Source organism: Typopeltis vanoorti, chromosome 19 (assembly GCF_054136105.1).
Source record: "Typopeltis vanoorti isolate ZY-2024b chromosome 19, IOZ_Tvanoo_1.0, whole genome shotgun sequence".
Lineage (NCBI taxonomy): Eukaryota > Metazoa > Arthropoda > Arachnida > Uropygi > Thelyphonidae > Typopeltis > Typopeltis vanoorti.
In genome coordinates, this window is record NC_143567.1 from 66,143,514 (window position 1) to 66,157,931 (window position 14,418).

A 14,418-nucleotide genomic window follows, 5' to 3' on the forward strand; every position below is an offset into this window, starting at 1 on the left:
TATTTATTAATAAATATTAATGAATAATTTATTAATAAATACATCTACAGATTTATTTATAAATAAATAAATCTGTAGATCTATTTATTAATAAATTGTTACTGATTAGGAAAAAAGAATTTTTAAAAATTATTTTGTATAGGCAGCACCCCCACTTAAAGCTTCACGGGACACCACTGGTCCAGAGGCGACTGGCTAAGATAGTTTCTGACCTCTGGAATGTCGAGTATGAGGAAAGATTGAGAAGATGTAATTTGCAGAGTCTGGTGAACAGGAGGAAGAGGGGGGGAGATATGATAGAGACCTACAAGTTGGTAAGGGGTTGTTACAGGATCAATGCTGGAGAAGTTCTACAGAAAAAGTTCTACAGAGATCGAGGGAGAACCAGAGGTCATCCCTGGAAACTGTATAAAGAGGGTGTGAGTAGGGGAGTGAGAGGCAGGTTTTTTCCATACAGAGTTGTAAATGATTGGAATGCCTTGCCTGAGAGTGTGGTGTCTGCAAGGAGTTTGAATGTGTTCAAGGCACGGTATGATGAGCTGTGTGTGTGTGATAAAAGGACCTCCCAGATGAGTCTTTGACTCCATGAGGTCTTGAGGTAATAATAATGATGACTAAACAAACAAACATAATAACCACAGTAATAAGTTTTAATAAGTAAATATTTCATCCTAAGTATCATAGGACATCGTCATTACAGTTAATTCAAACAATACTAGGAATAACGTACAGTTAGGGCGCATGATTACAATGGAATCCCAATATGCATGCAGTAGCGTGTTATAGAATTAAATTAAAATATATCTGGAGGGAAAAAAAAGATTACATTAAAATAAGATAATATGTATAAAAATTATTTGACACAATTTTGTATGACAATTTCCCATACTTTAGGAATAACAAGAACGTCATTATGGTTTGGATTTGGTCTGTGAAGTAGGGCTTTAGCACTTTATATAAAGAAAGTGCTGAAGTTCATGTTTATATAAAGATCTATGTAGAAGTTTGGTCTTTTCCCAAGGATCCTATGGTTTGGGTTTTCAACTCCGTGTTGTGCAAAGCCAGATTTCTGCAGTTTGATAAGACGGATGTGGTCTTGATGTTGCAAAATGTGTTTATGAAGAGATCTACCTGTCTGTCCATAGTAAGACAATTTACAGGAACATGGATGTACACACCAAGTAGCATCAGAGGTGAGAGTTTGTCTTTAGGAGAAGGTAACAAGTTATAGATCTGGCTGATTGGTTTGTAGGTAGTAACAAGTTTGTATTTCTTCATAATTTTTGAAAGATGTTCGGAGAAGCTTTTGACATAAGGTATGGGAATCGTATGGGCTTGTTCTTGTCTAAGTTGATGTGTGCAGGGAAGTGACTGATTTTTTGAGTTGTTTTAAGATTGTATCTATTTAGTATGGCTGTATTTTTGATTATTTCCATTCTTGGTTTAGAGATTCTTCAGAGGAGCAGAATCTATGTGCTCTGGTTACTAATGATTAATGATGCCAAATTTTTGAGATAGATGATTAGCAGAAGAATTGTGAATGTAGCAACCTGAAAATGTTGGCTTGCGATAGACACAAGTGGAGATGGAACCATCTTCTTTTCTTTGGATGTGTAAATCCTGAAAGAAGATACCCTGTGGAGATTCTTTTTCTAGCATGAATTTGATGCGAGGATGAAGAAGGTTTATTTTTTTCTAGAAACAGGTGTAATTCTTGTTCAGAATGACCCCAGACAGCAAAGACGTCATCGATATATTGTAGCCAAATTTTTGGTTTAAGTTTAAACGTGAAAATTTTTTCTTCAAGGTATTCTAGAAACAGGTTTGCTAAGTTTAGTGATAAGGGAGATCCCATTGGTGTTCCTTCCTCTTGTTTGTAAATTTTTCTTTCCAATGATTGCCAGTTTAATGTGGCAAAATGTAAGATTATAGGATTTGGGATTACTTTACACTTTGGGATTAAACTATTACATACTATTGTATTACATTACTGGTAGTGGATTGCAGGAAATTAATGATGCTAGGAATGTGAGAGTATGTTTCAAAGTTCAAAGGATTAATTGGATGTTGAAGAATATATTGACAAGTACAGATAGGGAGTTTATTATCCCTCTTGATAAGGCTATAATGCAGTTGCATCTTACTATGCACAAATTTGGTCCCCTGAGTTTCTTATAGGCGTGAAAGTAGTAGAGAGGATCCATAAACATGTGAACAACCTGGTGACAGGTCTGTGGAATGCTATCTATGAGGACAGACTGAAGATTTGTGGATTGAAAAGTTTAGCTAACATGCATGACATGACAGAAACTTAAAGTTACTAATGGAGTTCTACATGATTGATACAAAAGAAAATTTTCAATATGTGATGAGAAGGGAGAGAACTATGAATCACCCATGGAAGCTGTGTAAGATTGTGGTTAGTAAGGGTGTGCAGATTTTTTGCTAGATTTCATTTGCAATTGAAAGTGTTATTATATGTCTAAATTTAGAAAACATAAATACAGATTATATAATGTCATCATTTCTTCATTTCAATTTAGCTTGTTTTTCCCCAAGTTTTTGTTTCCCGATTTTTTCTTATTCTCTTCTCAGGTATTCAAGTATACTTGAAAAGAGGATAAGAAAAATCTGACTGGAACACTCAGTAGGGAAATTACTGTATAATTCAGTTTTGTTTCTCTTTTTGCAGATTGCTACTATGACAGCTCTAATCCAGCAATCAAGAATTCAACCATTTGACCAATCCTTCTGAATGATTCAGTGCAGTTACTGTAAAAGTTTTTATATTGTAGAGTAAAATACTCTTCCTTCATAAGTCCTTAGACTTCTTGGAGGTGTCACATAATAATAATAATAATAATAACATCTGGGCATTTCTGGTTGAATATCATCTAATCTTGCTACATTTACACATTTCAGGTTTTTTTTCCTGAGCATTTCTATTTCAAATATTGATGTGCACTCTTCACTGTATTGCTCTTCAATATTTTTTAACACTGTTAGAAGTAACAGAAAATATTGCTTTCTCATTTAATAATCCCAAAGTAATTATTCTAGATATTGAAAATATTGTAAATTTGCAAATTTTAATGTCATCTATTTCTATTTTCTATTTCTTCTTACAATACCCTATCTCCCACTTTGCTTATAATAATTCTCTACTATATTTATTCTGACCTAAGGGGTTCCAGTTTGGATAGCTTTGGTGGTGTTCCTAACCAGTTGTGTTCTTACTTGCTAATGTGAAATTTTATTTATTTTTACTTTCGACATTAAGCATTGTATCACTGTTTTTTTTTTTTATTAAATTAGTAATTAACTTGAGTGTGTTTTGAATTAATTGTATGCATAGTTGTAATACAATGGAGGTAGTAAATTTTTATTTGAATTTGAGAAGAAAAATTTCACTTAATGTAGAATGTACTGGGTTGGCATATATGAATGGTTTATGGTTAAAAAGGGAAACAATGGTGCTAGAATTTGAGAGAAATGTGCATTGAGGAGGTAAGCTGAAGACTGAAATATCCATTGAGAGCAATGCAAATTAAGAAACAAATGAGATGGCAGGGAAGAAGGTGACATTTGATAAGAAGAATGTGAGCAAGTGTGGATTTGCTATAATTCAAGGGAGTAACAGCATCATGCAAGAGGTGACATGAAATTTATATGAAAAAAGAAGAGTATGGCAAAATGGATTTCAAGGCTAAATTTCAAAGCATCAATGAAATTTAGCCTTGAAAATGAAATTTAGCACTGCACAATACTATACTGGAATTGAAGAGAAGTGCTTGCAAATAGCATTAGAGGAAACAAAAATGTGAACAAGTAAAAGAAGGTTCAAGAAAGTAAAAATGGATGAAAAAGCCAATCTTATACAGAAGTAGGAGGATTTTTTTCCCAGAAACTTGGGATTTTCATCCCACATACAAACAAACTGGACAGAGAACACGCAATTCATAGAGGTGGATGGCAAGTGTGTGGTAGTAGCATTGAGTGCATAGAGGACTAAGAAGTGTAGATGATGGTTTTGTAGAATAAAGTGCCTTTCTACAATGAGTTCTTGAACTCCTTGGAGGTTTCATAGTCACATGGCATGAAGATATGGTCAAAAAACTATTTCCACACTACGCTCGCTCCCCGAGAATTTACGGGCTACCAAAAATTCACAAAGAAAACATACTGTTAAGGCCTATAGTCAAAGGTATTGATAGTCCACCTTATCACTTAGCCAAAAAATTAGCGGAAACACTCAAGGAGTTGGTAGGTCATTCCCACTCCTATATCAAAAACACACAACACTTCATAAACATCATCAAAGACATTACATTAGAAAAAGATGATCTATTAGTCAGTTTTGACATCTCTGTCCTCTTTACGAATGTCCCAATCAATGACACAATTCTTCTTTTACAGAACAAATTTCCTCCAGATATCACAGCACTCTTTGCCCATGTATTACATTCTGGTTATTTTGTATGACAAAACGCTTTCTACCTACAAAAAGAAGGCACAGCCATGGGCTTGTCAATATCCCCCCCCGATTGCTCACTTTTATATGGAACATTTTGAACAACTTGCTCTAGGTTCTTTCCCTTTAAAACCCAAAGTTTGGCTCAGATACGTTGACAATATTTTCGCGATTTGGTCTCATGGCCGCCAGACACTAGACACTTTCCTTAGCCACCTAAACAAACAACACAAACGTATTTGTGTTGTTTGTTTACAGTTCACAATTGAGATTGAAAAACATAACACACTGCCGTTTCTAGATACACTTGTCACATGTCTTCCCTCGGGCAATCTTTCCTTCACTGTTTACCGGAAACCAACACATACTGGCCAATATATACACATAAACTCCTGCCACCACCCAACACAAAAATTAGGTGTTATCAATCCCCTACAAAACAGGGCTCTGAAGATCTGCTCCAGTGAACAGGCACTGAAAAACGAATTTAAAGTGATCAGTAATACTTTTCAAAAAAATGGATACAGCCAAAACACTATTAACAAAATTCTCTACAAGACCTCAATAAAAAACAAAGACAAACCAGACTACAGTAAAAACCATTCCCTACATTAAAGGGACATCAGACAAAATAAACAGAGTACTACAAAAATACAACCTCAAAGCCACCTTTAAACCTCCTGCAAAATTAAAATACTTACTCAACTCATCCAAAGACCCTCTTCCTCTGCTGGCCCACCCTGGAGTATACCGTATTTACTGCACCTGCAACATACCATACATAGGAGAAACAAGGATGCACAATTCTGATCAGACAAAAAGAACATAAACAACACATCAAATATAATAATTATGGTGAAGCTGGCCTTTCTGATCATGCTCTGAATACCTTACATAGAATTGACTGGAAAAGCACTAGTTGTCTACATCACACCAAAACATGGTATGAACGCAAATTTAAGGAAGCTTGTGAGATCATTACAACCACCCCAATCTAAACAATAATGATGGTCTAAAAATTCCATACATATGGAAGGCATATATTCATCCCTCAAATCCTTCCTCTCTAAGAACAACTATAAACAGGACTCTAGAAAATCCAGGATCCTAAATCTATAATACCATTATAGATAATAACAACTTTAATACTGAAAAATAGGACATGTTGTAATTTTTTTTTAAAAATCAAAAATAACAATTGTAATAATAGAGATAGGACATCATTATTACTGGAAGGAAAACTATCTGTAAGCAAGAATGTTTATTCATGTAATCAAAAATTAAATTAGCTTGATGTATTTTTATTTTTTTTTCCCACTAGAGGTCATGCCAGTGAGTAACATGATCAAATCATTGTTTCTCTAGTTTACAGTTTGAAATGTAACGCAGCTTGTATTGTATATTTATGTATGCTCCGGATGATGATCTTAATATGAAGATCGAAATGTCGGGATAATAAAAAGAGTTATTCTAACATAGTTGTAGAATCCATAATTTCAAAAATGAATGCTGATCATCGTGTAACACTAAAAGAAAGGAAAATGAACAAGTAAAAGAAGGTTCGAGAAAGTAAAAATGGATGAAAAAGCCAATCTTATACAGAAGTAGGAGGATTTTTTCCTCCTTTATATTAATGATCCGTCCCAGTACTGAGTCCCGTGGGACTCCACTTGTAACCTTCTACCTCCTTGAAACTTCTCCACCATACACAACTATCTGATACCTATTGGACAGCCAATTCTGAATCCAGTTGACAAACTTGACATCCAAACCCATATGCTGCAGCTTAAATATCAGCTTATCATGTGGCACCCTGTCAAATGCCTTCGTTAAATCCAAGAAAATGGCAGTATATGCCTTTCCCTCATCAACTGCTCTTGTAACTTTATTATAAAAGGCAATCATATTACTAAAGCATGAGCACCTCTTAACAAATCCATGTTGATTCTCACAGATAACATTACTTTCATCTGCCCAACACTGTATATAGTCCATCACTAATTTTTCCAAGACCTTAACGACTATGATGACACAAAAACTGGCCTATAAATAGATACTTCCAGTCTGCTACTGTCCTTATGCAATGGTACTATCTTACCTTCTTTCCATTCCTCAGGTACCTTTCCCATAGCCAGACTTTCATTGAAAAGCCAGGTCAAAGGAGCTGTCAGTTCTTTAACACATTCTCTCAAATTCCACGGTGAAATACCTTCCAGTCCGACATCTTTACTGATATCTGGAGTACTCAGTATTTGGAACACACTCTACTCCTGCACCTGAAATACCTGAAATTACACGGTGAAATACCTTCCAGTCCCACATCTTTACTGATATCTGGAGTACTCAGTATTTGGAACACACTCTACTCCTGCACCTCTAAACCTCAAACCTGCACTATCCTTCTAGTATTAAAATTTACTCCTTCAGGATGAAATACTCCAATAAAATGTTCATTGAACAATTCCACTATGTCCTCTGAATCAGCCACTCTATTCCCATTTCTATTCCACAATTTCTTTCTTCCACAATCGTTTCTCCTCCTACTGGCCACATAGCTAAAAAATTCCCTAGGATTTTCTTTGGATCTTAGGACCAATCTCTTCTCATATTTCAGTTTTGCCTTCCTTACCAAACTAGTCACTCTCCTGGCCTGTGTCTTATATTCCTCATGCATCTGCTCTTCACCTGTCTCCTTATATCTCTTCCATAGCCTCTTTTCACATGCAGTTCCTGTATAATATTTTTTTATATAATGAAACCTGTGGTGAATTCATCACTAAAAAACACATGTACTTGGAACACACTCTACTCCTGTATCAGGTATCAGATAGTTGTGTATAAAAGTTATAACCACAGTGATAACTTTTAATACGTAAATATTTCATCCCAAGTATCTTGGGACATCATCAGTACAGTAATTCAAACAATACTAGGAATAACATACAGTTAGGGTGCATGATTACAGTGGAATCTCAACATGCATGCAGTAATGTGTTATAGAAGTAAATTAAAAATATAACTGAACAAAAAAATAAATAAATAAAAATAAATAAAAAAAATAACATATATACAAATTATTTTACACAATTTTGTATGACAATTTCCCATACTTTAGGAATAGTAAGAACGTCGTTGTGGTTTAAATTTGGTATCTGTAGTATGGCTTCAGCACTTTCTTTCTATAAATGTTCATGTTTATATAAAGATCTATGTAAAAGGTTTTGACTTTTCCCAATGGATCCTATGGTTTGAATTTTCAACTCCGTGTTGAGAGGGAAGAGACCAGATTTCTGCAGTTTGAAAAGACGAATGTGGTCTTGATGTTCCAAGATGCGTTTCTGAACAGATCTACCTGTCTGTCCAAAGTAAGACAATTTGCAGGAGGATCTCATAAATGGCAGGTAACATCAGAGGTGAGAGCTTGTCCTTAGGAGAAGGTAACAAGTTATAGATTTGGTTGATGGGTTTGTAAGTAGTGGCAAAATTGTATTTATTCATAATTTTTGAAAGATGCTCGAAGATGCCTTTCACATAAGGTATCTAATTTTTGTTTTTGTTTTGTTCAGTTATATTTTTAATTTACTTCTATAACGTGTTACTGCACACATATTGAGATTGCATTGTAATCATGCACCCTAACTGTATGTTATTCCTAGTATTGTTTGAATTACTGTACTGATGATGTCCCAAGATACTCGGGATGAAATATCTATGTATTAAAAGTTATCACTGTGGTTAGTACATGTGTTTTTTAGTGCCGTATAATATTGTTTGTCATCCACTTTACACCAAACTGTGTCCTCTTCTTCACTCGTGGAATACCGCTTACTATTGCTGCTAACAAATATTAATTCACAATTTCCCAAACAGTAATGATATCTCCAAGCTGAACTGTATAAACATCTCCTGGTCCTCACCCTCTGTGCTCCTTGGTTTGTAGCAACACCCCACTAAATATCCTGTCTTGCTCACCTCTACCACACACCATATGCTTTCAAAATGATTAGTGTCACTGCCTTCCAAAGCCTCCACTCTTAGAGGACATAAGTTGTCACATCATAAGCAGTACTCCACTACTATGCTTTCCCTTCCTATCCTGCCAAAAAATGCTGTACCCTGCTACTTCTATTCCTGTTATTATATCCTTTTCTGTCAACCATGTCTCAGTGATCCCAATCATCTTTGCCAGGCTTATGCTATCAGAGCCACCAATTGCTCTCCTTTATTTCGGATACTCCTGGCATTAGCATAAAGCATAAAAATGCCACTGTTTCTATACCTAGCATTATCCCCTCTAGACTCCACTGGGCTCAGCATTACCTGATGTCGTCCCTCTTCTCCCAAGCACCCATTCCCACAACAGGCAACCCCTGCTACCATCCACCCTGGGTATTCTAGTTTCCCTGCATTGATAACACTGACTCGTTCAGAAAACAGCAATTTCTCCAGATGCCTCTGTATTTTTAACGTTACACCCTCACACAAGAATCTCATATCTTTTCTTTTGTACAACTTCAAGCAAGGATCTCATATATCTCTCAGTGCACAATTTACTTTGCCTCTCAAGTCATTCGTACTCACCATCACAATCATCTCATCCACCCTGTCACCCCTCTTAATTGCCATAGCCAATCTTTCTATTGTTCCTCCAGGCAAACACTCCTCACGCATCCTATCTTGTACACCATGGATCATTGCTTCCCCATACATCACACCTCTTACCACCCTGTTCTTCGATTGCTCACCTGCAACCCTCACTCTCTCTCTCCTCCTCTAACAGTTTCTCTCTCTCTGTGTTCCCCTACTTTCCTGACATCACTCTATCCATGGTTCCAGTGTTCCCTCGCATTCTTCTCATTTTCTCTCTCTCCTACTGTTCCTATTCTCTCCTCTTCTATCATTTCCATAACTCATTCTCTCTCTTCCACTGATCCTATTCTCTCCTTTGCTATCATTCACATAACTCTCTCTCACTCCTACTCTGATTCGCCTTGCATTCATCTCTTTTGTTCGCCTAATCTCATCTTTCACACTTCTCATCTCATTCTCAAGACATTCCATCTGCTCTTTCAGCTCATCTCTCTCTCTCTCTCTCTCTCTCTCTGTAAGTCAGCCACTCTTGTTTGCCATTCATCCAATAATAATAATAATAATAATAATAAAGTGTATGGTGATATACATTGATTTCATGATCAGGGGCATGCTTGATGAAAGAGCAATGAAAGCATGTTTTCTGGGGGCAAAGGAGAGAGAGAGAGAGAGAGATATTGAAGGTGTATGGGTTGAATAGTTTCGCTAACAGGCAGAGGAGAAGGGATATGATAGGGATTTATAAGTTACTAAAGGGATTCTTTAAGATTGACACAAAATCCAGCTACACCACTATATATGCATATCCCCTGTCCAAGGTATTTGTCACCTTGATATAGTACATAAGTAAGTTAGTAAAACTTGATCTTCCTTTAACAAATAATGTTGATAACCACAGAGAATATTGCTGATATCAACCCATTTCTGTATCCTACTTTTCACCAATCTCTCTCTCTCTCTCTCTCTCTAGTACCTTCACCCCCAACTCCCAAATTATAGGCCAGATTGGCCTATAATTTGAAGCCACAGTCTTATCACCACCTTTATGATTCCATCCTGATGAATATGAAACACCCTTGTAAATTGATCACTGACTACCTCAACAATGTCTTCTGCAACAGTTACCATTCTACCATTTTCATCTATTAACATCATCTTACCATAATCATTCTTCCTTCTACTTTCCATACATAAAACTACTAGAATTTTTCTCTGTCTGATTTGCCACTTTCTGTTCATACTCCACTTTTGTTTTCTTTACTAACTGAGTCAGTCTCCTGGCTTGTTCTTTATACTAGTAATAATCCTGGCTTGTTCTAGTAATAATGGTAATAATCAGTTACGTGAAGAGTAAGTAACTGATTATTACCATTATTCTTCTTGTACTTCTTCCAAAGTACCTTTTTCTTCCAGATTTCATGCTTAAGCCCCTCATTAATCCATTTACATCTACCTTATTCAGCCTTTTGGCCTTTGGAATACATTCACACATTGATGCTGTTATGTATTTCTTTGCAAGTGCCCAAGCAGCATCTATTCTCTTACCACTCAACTTCCCAATTCATGCTTCAAGCTGTCTCCTAAGCTTGTCATAACACCAGTCTTGTACTTCCACGTATATCCTTTCCTCACAGAAGTGTTCATATGACTAGCCACAACTCATGTGATCGCTTTCACCAACTGGACTGGAGTGCAAAACCCCATTCACAATTACATTCTCTGATGAAATGATAAGATCCCAAACTCTCGATCCTCATGTGCCCTCGTTTACATATTGGCAAAGATAGTTGTCTGCGAAGAACTCGAGAAATTTATTTTCCTTATTCCCAAATGCTATCTCTTCTTTCCAATCTATACTGACATAATTAAAGTTGCCCATAATAATTACCTTTCCTTTGTTCACTAATCCAAATTGTTTATACATTTCTTCATCACTACTCTCCACATTACCTGGCCTATAGCAGCATTCAACTAAATATGTCTTCTTGTCAACCGCTATCTCACACCACACCACACCACACCACACCACACTGCCTCATAACTATTACCACTATTTCCCTCTTTCCTGTCATGAAACTAAGAAACCTGCGACTGATAGTACATAGAGAGTTGTTTAATTAAGTACATATTGCTTAAGGTGGTTGACAAAGAGAACTTTAATAAAGAAGTTATTCTTTTGCTGTACAGCTTATATATTGACTATTCTGCTCAGATATGGGCCTAGATTCAGAGGAAATACCAGGCAACTCAAGATCCATTGAAGGGTGACTAAGATGATAACTGGTCTACACAATTATGCATGGACAGAAGAGAGGAGATTTGATAGAAATACTGTATATAAATTGGCAAGGGATTTGGGGGGGGGGAGAATAAGGAAATTATAATTGTAGACACAAGTGAAATTTTACGGCTAATGGGATGAGTGCCTGTGTGTTTAGGGGGAGAGGAGAATGCAGGGGATACTAAGGGGATGGCCTGAAAACTTTACAGTATCTGGTGAGCTATCTGGATCCTGTGAAATGCTTTTAAAAGAAAGATATTAATAAGTATTTAGTTATTGTTAAAAAGCCCTACCTTGATAAGTCCTTGATTCCATGGAGGAGCCTGCATATAAGCAATAGTAATAATTCATCATCATAACACTGATTATGGGTATAGACCATATCGGTCTGTTCCAGTCTCGTTATCCATCTAATATCCTTTTTTGAGGTCTACCCTTCCTTCTCTTTCCAATTGGCTTATATTTTAGTATTTGTTTAGGATGTTGGGTGTTGGCCATTCGGTTTACATGTTCAATCCATTTTTGTTTATAATTGTTTAGTTTTTCTTCTATTGATTTTGTTTTTAGTTCTTTTAAAATGTTTTTAAAAGAACTAAAAACTTTTTTGTTTTTAGTTCTTCTTTATTCCTTTTTTGATCTAATAATGTGCATTTTGCAGTTCTTCTCATAAATCTCATTTCACTGTTTTTATTCTTTGTTTATCTTGTTTGTTTGTTGCCCAAATTTCATTGTCATATAATAATGTGGGCACTGCTAAAGTATTGTATATTTTCAAGCATGTTTTTTTTGGTACTATATTTGGGTTGAGTATTCTATTTATCAGGCATATAATCTGTAAAAATTTAATTTTAAAGTTTTTAATTTTATGTCTTTTTCTCCTTCACATGATATTTCACATCCAAGATAACTGAAAGTATTTATCTGTTCTATAATTTTATTATTAATAACTATTTTGCTTCTAACTGGAGTTTGTCCACAAAATGCATTGTTTTAGTTTTATTTATGGAAACTTTCATTCCAAACTGTTCTACTATAACGTTTAAATTATATATTACTCTTTGTAAATAGTCTTCCTTATCTGATATTATTACCTGATCATCTGCAAATAATAGCATATTCATTTTGTTATTCTGGGAAATTTCTATACCTGGATTGTTTAAGGTGCTCCACTGTATTAATATTTCATTAATGTAAATATTGAAAAGTGTTGGAGACAGAGAGCATCCCTGTCTTACTCCTTGGTTTATAGATTGTTTTTCAGACAACTTTTCATTTATTTTTATTTCTATTTCATTATCTTTATATATATCCAATATTGCATGTAGTAAAATATTAGGCATATTTATTCTTTGTAATATATCAAACAGTATATATCTTTTTACTTTGTCAAATTCTTTTTTGTAATCTATAAACAAAAGATGAATTTCCAAATTAAATTCTCTTCTTATTTCTATAAGTAGTTTTAAACAGAAAGCTGCATCCATTGTAGAGCATCCTTTTCTAAATCAATTTTAACATTCTAATAATATTTTTTCACTGTATATTTTTAGTTTTTCATTAAGTATTCTGCTATATATTTTGTAGCATGTATTCAATAAACTAATACCTCTGTAGTTAGCAGGTTTTGTTTTATCCCCTTTATTAAATATAGGTATTACTATGTTTGTATTCCATTCTATTGGTATTTGTCGATTTGTATATATTTTATTTAAAAATTTTAGTAATCTTTGATGAAATTTTTTTCCAGCAATTTTATACAGTTCGGAGTTTATCCCATCTTCATCTGCTGATTTGCCATTTTTTATTTTATTTAGGTTGTCCTTTAATTCTTTTATTGTTATAATATCATTTAAGGTATTTTTTTCTAAATAGTTATTAATCCTCTGCCGGCATAAATTTCTTATACTTGAATCATTTAGTAGTCTTACTTTGTAATTAGATTTTGTTTCTCTAGTTTGTTTAGTTTTTGTATTTTTTTGTAGCCAGTTTGGTGGAAATCTTAGTTTTGCCTGTACTAAATAGTGATCTGCATCAATTTCTAGTTCTCTTCTAACTTTAACGTCAAGGAAGGAATTTGCTGCTTTTTCATTTGTTATTATTATTATTCAGGCCTCCATGGTATCAAAAGACTCATCATGGGAGGTCCTTCCTAAGAACATAAAGTCTGTCAAGACTCATCGAGGGGAGGTCCCCCCTAAGAAACATAAAGTCTATCATACCACTCCTTAAACTCATTGACCATTCTCGCTCTCACCACTCCATCAGGCAATGCATTCCACAGTTCAACCACCCTCCACGCAAAGAAACCAACAAAGTTTCTTTGCTATAAAGTAGCCTATTATTGATTTTTGTCCTCTTGCACACCACGTATATTTATGTATATTTTTATGCTTGTAAAATGTATTCATTATTTTTAAATTATTATATATTGTATAATCAATGAGTCGCTTTCCATTTTTGTTTACTGTTGGTTCTCCAAATTTTTGCATATTATTGCTAATTTTTTTCATACCTATTCTGGCATTAAGATCTCTGGCTATAATTATATGGTCTATTTTATGTAATTTTTCATATATTCCTTGTAACCCTTTGTAAAAGTAATCATTTTCTTCCTCTTTTCCTTCTTCAGGGGAATACGCTCCAACAACTGTTAATTTTTCTTTATTTAATTTTAATTGCACTTCTAATATTCGTTCATTCCAGTATGTATAATGAGTTATTTTTGCTTTAATTGATTTATGGATCCAAATCATTACACCAGTTTTTTGTATTAGTTTGTCCACTCCACTATATATGATATTGTAGTTAGCTGTTTCTTTTGTTTCTTTAAGTTTCTTTTTTGTTTCTGTAAGGACTGCAATTTCTATATTTTCATCATTTAAAATTTTATCTAATTCTTCTTCTTTATGTGCTATGCTTCTAATGTTCCATATAGCATATTTCACCACGTTTTTCTTTTTCCAAAGTTTCTTAGCCTTTTCCAGTTTGCAGTCGTTTCCCATGTTTTCTGTCTGGTGTGGATTTCATTGAGACTTGAAAGTAATATGTGTTTCCCTGTGTCAAGTGACTAGCATGA

At 34.7% G+C, this 14,418-nt stretch overlaps 1 protein-coding gene across 1 annotated transcript in view; it reads right to left on the minus strand.

Annotated features, from left to right (window-relative positions):
- Positions 1-14,418, minus strand: part of LOC150096202 (uncharacterized) — an 881,296-nt gene that overhangs the window by 185,743 nt on the left and 681,135 nt on the right. The window lies entirely within an intron of this gene.